At 36.2% G+C, this 11,179-nt stretch overlaps 1 long non-coding RNA gene across 1 annotated transcript; it reads left to right on the top strand.

The window, feature by feature from the left end:
• Nucleotides 1–242: 242 nt before the first annotated feature.
• LOC118766462 lies at nucleotides 243–9,421 on the top strand. Its single transcript, XR_005002398.1, has 4 exons — nucleotides 243–257; nucleotides 1,240–1,246; nucleotides 4,380–4,382; nucleotides 9,298–9,421. It is a non-coding gene; the product is annotated as an uncharacterized LOC118766462 (long non-coding RNA).
• Nucleotides 9,422–11,179: the final 1,758 nt, after the last annotated feature.

The raw sequence follows: 11,179 nt of genomic DNA, 5'->3' as shown, positions 1-11,179 counted from the left end.
TTTTGTATGGTTTCTGTAGAAGGTATTGAATATTTTCTGTATAAATGGATAGGAGAGAATAGAGTTGAAAGCTTTGTTGATATCAATGAAATAAGCAGAGAGGTGGAAGCCATCATGTATTTTTTATTTTTACTGTAAGTTATGTGAAATGTGTGGTGATTGGGTAGTGCGGTCAAACTCTATGATTTGATTTGATGAGAAATTGAAAAGTGTGTGGGTTGGTGGTGACAACAATAGTCTTTCTAAAATGTTTAAGAGTAGGCGCAGGAGTGGCTGTGTGGTAAGTAGCTTGCTTACAAACCACATGGTTCTGGGTTCAGTCCCACTGTGTGGCACCTTGGGCAAGTATCTTCTACTATAGCCTCGGGCCGACCAAAGCCTTGTGAGTGGATTTGGTAGACGGAAACTGAAAGAAGCCCGTCATATATATATATGTATGTATGTGTGTGTGTGTGTGTTTGTCCCTCCAGCATCGCTTGACAACTGATGCTGGTGTATTTACATCCCTGTAACTTAGCGGTTCAGCAAAAGAGACCAATAGAATAAGTATTAGGCTTACAAAGAATAAGTCCTAGGATCAATTTTCTCGACTAAAGGCAGTGCTCCAGCATGGCCACAGTCAAATGACTGAAACAAGTAAAGAGTAGGAATAGGAGAGTATTGAATCTCAGTGGTGTTGCTTTGCTTGGATTTTAGGTTAAAAGAATAATTCATGTTTCTCAATATTTCTAGATTTGGCATTGCCTGTATGAGTAGTTGTAGAGAATGTCTTGGATAAATACCAAAGGCAGCATTGATATGATTGCAGTGTTCCCTCTAAGCTGTGCACTGGAGTGTATAACATGCATTTCACATCAAAGAAAGCAACAAAAAAAATGTGGACACAAGGTATTCAAAATTAAATCAAATTTTTTTTTTTTGAACTTTAAAAATTTCTGCAATAGTTATTTGCACAGATGTACACATACTTTGCAAAGAAAGACAAAATTTGTATACAATGCAAATTTCTGCTCATCCACACAGTAGAAAATTGGAGAGAACATTGTATAAGCATACCACTTGACCACTTGGTATTATTGAATAATCCTTTCTATTATAAGCACAAGGTCTGAAATTTTGAGGAAGGAACTTGCTGGTTATATCAACCCCATTACTTGACTAGTACTTATTTCATTGACTCCCAAAAGGATGAAAGGCAAAGTTGACCTAAACAGAATTTGAACTCAGAACAAAAGAGAGAAGAAATGTCACAAAGCGTTTTTGTCTGGCATACTAACAATTCAGCCAGCTCAACACCTCAGTATTGTTTGTTCCTTCTCGAACCATGCCTGGTTCATAGGGCCAGTTTCCTAGTTTCCTTGGCATATAGGTTCCCCACCTGGACGGGATGCCGATCCGTTGCAGGTGAGCTGCAAGATGCAGGAGGAAAGAGTGAGAGAAAGTTGTGGCAAAAGAGTCAGCAAAATTTCACCATTACCTTCTGCCAGAGCCGCATGGAGCTTTGGTGTTTCACTCATAAACACACACATCGCCCAGTCTGAGATTCAAACTCACGATCTCTTGACTGCGAGTTCGCTGCTCTAGCCACTAGGCCATGTGCCTCCACCTCAGTATTACTGAATAATAATTGTACAAATATGTTATTTCATGTCAAAGGTTAACCAAGATGCTCGTACAGTCAACTTCCTTGATAACAGCAACTTCTGAGATATGAAATACTGTTATAGTCAATTCTCTGTTGTTTTGAAAGTATTATTAAAGCATTTATTACATTAAACATTTATTATATTAAACACTGTAAATAAGGGATAAAGATACTTGGATTCTTGTTATTTTGATTACCAGTATTTTGGGAGTTTAACTGTAGGGTAATATGATTTTAATGTTCAATTGAAAATAATGATTTTAAAGTGTTTATAATTTAAAGGCATTTATCATCTTAAAAGTGGGTACAGCAAATAAAAGATAGAGAGGCAGTATAATAAATACCGCTTTGTTCACTACTAAATGCTATAGTCAGTAATTGGGTGGGAGGACTTTGCAAAATAAAAATAGCATCTTTAAAATTGCAGAAGCAGATGTAAACAAACCAACACATTGTTAGCAAGTATGTCTTTACTTCCTTTTACTGCTATCTTTTACTTGTTTCAGTCACTGAACTGTGGCCAGGCTGGGGCACTAGCTCAAAGAGTTTTAGTCAAACAGATAATTTCCAGTGTTTATCATTTTAATAATAATTATAATAATAATAATAATAATAATAATCCTTTCTACTATAGAAACATGGCCAGCAATTTCAGGGACGGTTGTAAGTTGATTACATTAACCCCAGTGCTCAACTGGTACTTATTTTATTGACCCCCGAAAGGATGACAGTCAAAGTTGAACTCAGCAGACTTCAAGCTCAGAACAAAAAAACAAAATGCCTTGTCTTTATGTCTATAAAGACAAAGTAACAATGATAATAATAATAATCCTTTCTACTAAAGGTACAAAGGCTGAAAATTGGTGGGAGGGGGTCTAATCAATTACATCAACCCCAATGTTTCATTGGTAGTTAGTTTATCAATCCCAAAAGGATGAAAGGCAAAGTCGACCTCGGTGGAGTTTGAACTCAGAACATAACAACAGTCGAAATACTGCTAAGCATTTCATCCAGCATGCTAACAATTTTGCCAGTTCACTACCTCAATAACAACAATAATAATGATAATAATAATAATAATTTTATTTCTTTATTGCCCACAAGGGGCTAAATGTAGAGGGGACAAACAAGGACAGACAAAGGGATTAAGTCGATTACATCGACCCCAGTGCGTAACTGGTACTTAATATATCGACCCCGAAAGGATGAAAGGCAAAGTCGACTTCGGTGGAATTTGAACTCAGAACATAACGACAGACGAAATACAGCTAGGTATTTCGCCAGGCGTGCTAACGTTTCTGCCAGCTCGCCGCCTTATATTAATAATAATAATAATAATAATAATGATAATGATAATAATAATAATAATAATAATAATAATATTAATAATGGTAGGCGGCTTACACATAAAAAAATATGAATATGCAAAATCAGAACTATCTTTCATAGCTACAGGTTATATTTAGGTAGGGGTTTATGTTAAGGGAAGAATTGTGTGATTAAAAGATACCTGTTGTGTTGGTGACTTGTCTGTGAGATGCAAAATTTGCTTTTAAAATAATCTTGATGACATCATTTTAACAAATTCAATATCTCCATCCGCACCTTGTGTCTGCCTGACTATTAATTTCTACATGTTGTTATTGGAAATAGTTTCGTTTGGAAATTGATAACATTTGCAAATATAGCTATGGAATAAATATTTCCAGTAAAAAAAATTATTATAAATAAAGAAAAAACATTGCTTCCACCTGAATGATTACAGCAGGTGGGAGACTGTAGGAGGTTTCCTTTCATAAAAAAACAAAATCCTCTCAAACATTTCCTACAAGTTTAAAGCAACCCTTTTTATTTACTGAAACATGAAACCTTAACATTTTGCTGTGAAATATGATCCTTCTTGAGTTCAACAATATTGATATGATACATTTTCTGACTCATAATATCTGTGAACACCTATTGACTCTTGACACGCTCACTTTCTATTTTAGTAAAGTCTAGCACACTGCTATTGATGACACTTACACTTCATAGCAACATACAGTGATATGCCAGCATTCCATTTAATTTACTTGCTAGAGTATCCAATATACAACCTGGCTTGATTAGCATTTGCTCACCAGACAAGTTTATTTTGTTCGCGTTGCTTATTAATTATCAAGTAACTTTAAACTGATTGGTTCATAAACTGATGTAGAGAAAATTAAAGCAAAAAAGTGGTACGCCAAGTATTTTGATGTTCTTGAACACTTTTTTTTTAATGTCTTCTAAGAATGAAGGAGTTTGAAAAGATGTGAGATGTAGTGTTATAAATACCAGACAGCAGGTAAATTTTTGGCAAATAATTGTATCAAAGCAACTTTGATTTTTAGTGTTTCAAAAGTAGTGTTGCAACTATCATGAGGGCAAAATTAGATAGACAATGGTAAATTGGTAGAATCATAAGAACATTGAACAAAATCATCATCATCATCATCATCATCATCATCGTTTAACGTCTGCTTTCCATGCTAGCATGGGTTGGACGATTTGACTGAGGACTGGCAAACCAGATGGCTGCACCAGGCTCCAATTTTGATCTGGCAGAGTTTCTACAGCTGGATGCCCTTCCTAACACCAACCACTCCAAGAGTGTAGTGGGTGCTTTTACATGCTGCCAGCACAAGGGCCAATCAGGCGGTACTGGCAACAGCCATGCTCAAATGGTGTTTTTTACATGCCACCTGCACAGAAGCTAGTCCAGCGGCACTGGCAACGACCTCGGTTGAATGCTTTTTCACATGCCACCGGAACAAGTGCCAGTAAGGTGACGCTGGTAACGATCACTCTCAAATGGTGCTTTTTATGTGCCACTGGCACGGGAGCCAGTTAGCTGCTCTGGCAACAATCACACTCAGAAGGTGCTCTTAGCGCTCCACTAGCATGGATGCCAGTCATTGAATTTTGATTTCGATTTCACTTGCCTCAACAGGTCTTCACAAGCAGAGTTTAGTGTCCAATGAAGGAAAGGTACACGTAAGTGGGCTAGTTACACACCTGGCATAGGCCACGAGGTTATGGTCTCAGCAACATTTGTCCCAGTTCTTTACATTCTGTATTCAAATCCTCCTGAGGCTAAATTTGCTTTTCAATTCCTCCAAGCTCAGAAAAATTAAGTTCCAGACAAATGTGGAGTCAATTAACTCCCTCATATCTGAATTACAAACCTTGGCAAAATTATGTCATTTATTTCTTTATGTGCTCGAACCGATCAAGCTGAGACACTGCCAGCAGGGAAAATAACTCCGGTCTCCTGCATGACAGGTGGGCATACTCACCAGTATGTTGCCAAGGACCAATAAAATATTTGAAGATAAAGTTATAATCTAGAGATGTTTTCAGTTATTGCTTTATTGTATACAACCAGAAATCTTCAAATTCTACAGGTTTCAAGGCACCAACTTGAAGTAATAATAAAATGTTTGAAAGCAATTATCATCATATATTGAGAAATATCAAATATTAACTTTTTCTTGAACACGTCTATATCTGGAGATGCCGATTTAATTATTATCTACATCACCAGATTATGCTGAGGCTATTTACACATGTCTGCCAAATGAAAGAAGTACATATATATATATATACTCTTTTACTCTTTTACTTGTTTCAGTCATTTGACTGTGGCCATGCTGGAGCACCACCTTTAGTTGAAGAAATCGACCCCAGGACTTATTCTTTGTATGCCTAGTACTTATTCCATCGGTCCCTTTTGCCAGACTGCTAAGTTACGGGGACGTAAACACAGATACACAAACGCACACACATATATATATGACAGACTTCTTTCAGTTTCCATCTACAAAATCCACTCACAAGGCTTTGGTCAGCTCGAGGCTGTAGTAGAAGACACTTGCCCAAGGTGCCATGCAGTGGGACTTCACCCAGAACCATGTGGTTGGTAAGCAAGCTACTTACCACACAGCCACTCCTGCACCTATATATATATATATATAATCAAAACCTCAGCATTTACTTACAGATGTTTATACTAAATTATATTGACATGAGTGCAGCAAAAGCTCATAAAACTAAGAATGAAGAAAATGAGTAAAAGTCAATATCAAATTGAAATTGCTGCCCTGGTCTTGTATAGATTATAAACCATTTAGCATTTACACTTGCCATGTCCAACCCAAATATTCTACCTGCTTTATGTTCAAATTAACCAGATCCAGACTCTCACACCTACCCTACAATAACAATATCATCATCATCATCATTGAATGTCCGCTTTCCATGCTCGCATGGGTTGGACGACTTGACTGAGGACTGGTGAACCAGATGGCTGCACCAGGCTCCAATCTGATCTGGCAGACTTTCTACAGCTGGATGCTCTTCCTAACACCAACCACTCCAAGAGTGTAGTGGGTGCTTTTACATGCCACCTGCACGAGGGCCAGTCAGGTAGTACTGGCAACAGCCATGCTCAAATGGTACTTTTTATGTGCCACCTGCACTGGAGCCAGTCTAGCGGCACTGGCAACGACCTCACTCAAATGTTTTTTCATGTGCCACCAGCACAAGTGCCAGTAAGGAAATGCAGGTAACAATCACACTCGAATGGTACTTTTTACATGCCACCGACACGGAGGCTATTTTGTTGCTCTGGCAACGATCACGCTCATATGGTACTCATAGCGCTCCACTAGCACAGATGCCAGTCATCGAATTTGATTTCGATTTCAATTTCTTAAAATAAACAATGACATCATTGAAATCTTCTAGCTACAAAATAATGTATGGTTAATTCAAAATAATGCAAATAAATAAGCATTATATTTGATAGAGTAATCTGAATGCTAAGGCGTTGAGGATGACAAATTTCAGATAAGCAAAGTTCTGTAAGTGTCTGTTGGTTTACAATATGTGAAAGATGCCAGAAGTTGGAGGAGATTGAGCCATAGATATAATTAATCCACTTGAAACACTGATGAAGAATAATTTAAAGTACCTCATAATCACTTCTTAAGGAAACTATAGTTTCTCTTCATTTATATGCACCTGGTTCTATTGTAAAAATCTGCTTTGAAGAGATGTTGGTATTTAGAATTATGTTCGTTTTATAAATATCTTTACAATGTGATGTGTGGTAGTTAATTATCAACATACATGAACATAAAGTTTTCTTGAATCTTAATCTCAACTTTTGTGTTTCAATTTGTATGTTCATATAATCAGCATGATCTGTGACTATAAGCAGTGTTTTATTCCTCAATATATTTAGGCGCAGGAGTGGCTGTGTGGTAAGTAGCTGGCTTACCAACCACATGCTTCCGGGTTCAGTCCCACTGCATGGCATCTTGGGCAAGTGTCTTCTACTATAGCCTCGGGCCGACCAAAGCCTTGTCAGTGGATTTGGTAGACAGAAACTGAAAGAAGCCCGTCGTACATATGTATATATATATGTATGTGTGTGTATATGTTTGTGTGTCTGTGTTTGTCCCTCCAACATTGCTTGACAACCGATGCTGGTGTGTTCACGTCCCCGTAACTAGTGGTTCGGCAAAAGAGACTGATAGAATAAGTCCTAGGCTTACAAAGAATAAGTCCTGGGGTTGATTTGCTTGACTAAAGGCAGTGCTCCAGCATGGCCGCAGTCAAATGACTGAAACAAGTAAAAAAGAAAAAAAGAGAAAAAGATATTCATTGTCAGAGAATGGATTTGAAAATGGAGATTTAATTTGTAAATGAAGGGAATTAATGTCAATACACTGGTAGAATATTGTGGAACATTAATACTTCTTGCTTATGAATAAATATTCTCTTTTCAAATACAGTCTCACACTGGTTCTGAAGCAATCAAACATTTTGTGAACAAAAACACTAACAGATGAGGCTAAAAACAGTATGGAAAATTTTTATTGTCATAACTGAGCTCTGAAATTTAAATTTCTATTCAAAGCAGTTATATTTAAATCTACTGCGTTACTTATTTAGTATTTTACACCATCCAGTCTACATCTGTGAGTGTAGTGGAAACTGATTTTCTGCAATACATGTTTGTTTAATTCTTTAGCATTTAGATTACTCTGTCAAATGTAATGTAAAGCTCCAACATCTGGTAACTGACTTAGTAAACACCCACAAGATTATCTACCATCTTCCAACAACAACCTTGGGCACCTTTTTGAATTCCATATGTTTAACACTCATGCACATGCTTACAAAATCAAATGCTGAAGTATGGAATAAACTGCCTGCATCAGTTATTAGCTGTCAACACACTACATCCGTCAAAAATTTCATGCTTCCTGATCAAAAATCAATGGAAATTGCAGTTGTGATACCAGTGCCGGTGGCATGTAAAAGAACCATCCAAACGTGGCCGTTGCCAGTGCCACCTCGACTGACCTCTGTGCCAGTGGCACATAAAAAGCACCAACTGATCGTGGCTGTTGCCAGCCTCACCTGGCACCTGTGCCGGTGGCATGTAAAAAGCACCCTCTACACTCATGGAGTAGTTGGCGTTAGGAAGGGCATCCAGCTGTAGAAACACTACCAGATCAGACTGGGCCTGGTGCAGCCTCTTGGCTTCCCAGACCCCAGTTGAACCATCCAACCCATGCTAGCATGGAAAGTGGACGTTAAACAATGATAATGATGATGATGATGAGTACACCTGAGGCCCCTTCACCCCCCTCTCTTTTTTAAGACCTTTTCACTGTTCACTTCTTGTGCATATTCTATGAACTGTTTATATAGTTTTGGTCACTTTTTCTAATGAGTTGTAGTGCACCTGAATACTGTATACAATAAGTTCTTTATCATAATGTATTATTTTTATTACCCTGAATGCGTAAGCAAAAGAAGGGTATCGTAATTAATCATTTTTATCTGTTTGTTTGGGTTTTCACAAAACTACTGGAAAACAGCTGAACAAATTTTCACCACATTTGGCAGAAATACTCATTTAGGTGAGTCATTCAAAATGATGAACATTTGGTTAGATTCCCCAATAAGCAAGTGGTCATATTATTCTGTTCTCTTTCTTTATCATATGAATCGACCCTCATCTGCGTGTGTATAGATCATGGTGTACCTATGCGCATAGACACATGTGATTGTGTGTGTATGCATGCATGTGTGAGTGTATAGTGATAGATTCGAGGGTTTCATTTATTTACGAGTTGATTTCTTAATTTCACCAGAATATAAATATCTACAATGGTGATGCTTAAAAATAATTAATTCAGTTCAATTAAAAAGCATGGGTAAGCAACGCATTGTAAGCCATGCTATAATTTGCTATAATTATGCCTTTTTTTTTATTCACATTGTTTCAAATTAATCATGCATTATCTCATAATTGCATATTTCTAGAATGACACTGTAGGATAAGTGTGAGAGGTTGGATCCAGTTGGTTTGAACAGGTACAATATTTGATCCAGAAATGGAGATAGAAAGCTAAAGGATTTCAATTATGATAGTTTTTAATGTAATGTGATTTTTAGGTCAGGCAGATTTAAATAAAGAATCTGCCTATGCTATAGGTTCTTTGAGTCCCAAGCCATCATCAAGGGTCTGTTGCCCTATTTATTAGTCTGGGGCATGGCATTAAACTACATCCAATAGTGAAACCCTGATTCAAGAATTCTAGGGTTCTGAGGAGTTTCTTGCAATACATACCAATACATACATCTGAAGCAAACTTTTTTCAGGGACCCTTAAAATACTATTGTGGATCCCCCAATTTACTCATTTGGTGCATGGGCCCCCAAAAATATTATATGGACCCTCAGGGGCCATATGGACCCCAAGTGAGAACCACTGAGATAGAAGATGGACTTGACTCAACTAGAATAAAAAAATAGATTTTACTCATTGAGAAGAATTTAAGAGTACATGTAGATATTGTGTTTTTATTCAGATAGGTGGGTGTATAGTTGTGGGGTACTGCTTTCCAAACCAGGATCTGTAAATTATTGTCTTTACAAGTAAATGCTTCTGCTTTTTCTTAGCATGACAACACCTTCAGATACTAGAATCTCAGAACTATTTAAAGAAAGAAACCAAACATTCAATTGTAAAATGAAAAGCAAATTATTTATGTTACACTACTTGGCACTAACATGAATTTGATATATTCTGTTTAGTTTGATTTATTTTCATTTATTTAGCCTTTCAATGGTCTATTATAAAAAAGAAAATCATTTGTGATTTACAGAATTTTTAATGTTATTTTATATATTTTGTTGTCAGTAAATAAAAAAAAATCTATAATATACCTCTTTAAATGTAATTATACTCAAGATATCATCTTGCATTCCAGTTATTTCATATTCTGTAAACTTAGAAAGATGGTAAACAGTCTTTCAAGGAAACTTAAATATTCTATATTTGTTCTAATTACATCAGTCTATTGAACTTAAAGATTGTTTACTTATTCATTTCATATAATTCCCTTTTTTCCCCCTTCAATTTATTTGTTTATTATTTATTTGCCATTATTTTATAAAATTATGCCTGGCTATTGATTCTCTAGTGTAATCTAAAATTTATTGATATTGTCAACCCATTAAGACTACACTATAGAAATTGTGACATTCTTTTATTTAAAAATTTCTTTCTTCTTTTCCCTTATACATTAAAGCTATAATTTCCAATTTGAAAGAATATAATTGAAAATTTTCCCTTCCCTACCAAAAGAAAAAAAAATTCAATCTCATTAATAATGATAAATGTTAGCACAGGAAGGTCTATCTATATATAAAAAAATAAAGTACATATTTAAACAGAAAACTATCTGAATTTATTAACTCTGTTAATGGAACTAGTACTCTACAGAGTGGTGAGTGCCATAGACAAGGGATTGAGAGATGAGCATCCTATCCTATGAGTGGCATCAGTAATACATGTTTAGCTCATTGTTAAACCATTTCAGTTTATTTATGGCTCTGTAGCCAACAGCCAAGGTGAAAATGGATTACACTAGGCTAACTTACCCTTTGGTTGTCACAAGAATTTTTATACACCATGTTCGATAATAATGGTGACCTTATGTGTATTCAAAGACACATCCTCATTATCATTTTAACATCCACTTTTCAATGCTTGCAAGGGTCATATGGAGTTTATTGAGCCAGATACCCTTCCTGTTGCCAACCCTTACCTGTTTCCAAACAAGGTAACATTTCTCCATGATCAGACAGAAATGAATGATACTGCTTGTATGACATATGAAACATTTTCTCCTTCTCACAACACTTTATCCATTAAAAAAATTTTTTTTAATTATTGTTGCTAATAAAGACATTACAACTAGTATTCATGAATTCCAGTGTTTAAGTTCATATATGAACGTTAAGTATATATGAAGTGGACGTTAAACAATGATGATGATGATGATGATAAATCATGTATTGAATCCTTTTAACCATTTTAGCACTTAAACTAGTCATATCCAGCCCAAACATTCAGTCTTATGTTAAAACTAGCCAGATCTGACCTCTCGCACCTACCCTACAATGTATATCTAAAACTAAGCATCATGA

The sequence above is a fragment of the Octopus sinensis genome, linkage group LG1 (genome assembly GCF_006345805.1).
Source record: "Octopus sinensis linkage group LG1, ASM634580v1, whole genome shotgun sequence".
Classification (NCBI taxonomy): domain Eukaryota; kingdom Metazoa; phylum Mollusca; class Cephalopoda; order Octopoda; family Octopodidae; genus Octopus; species Octopus sinensis.
Note: the sequence above shows the minus strand (reverse complement) of the source record. Positions and strands in the feature narration are given on the sequence as shown.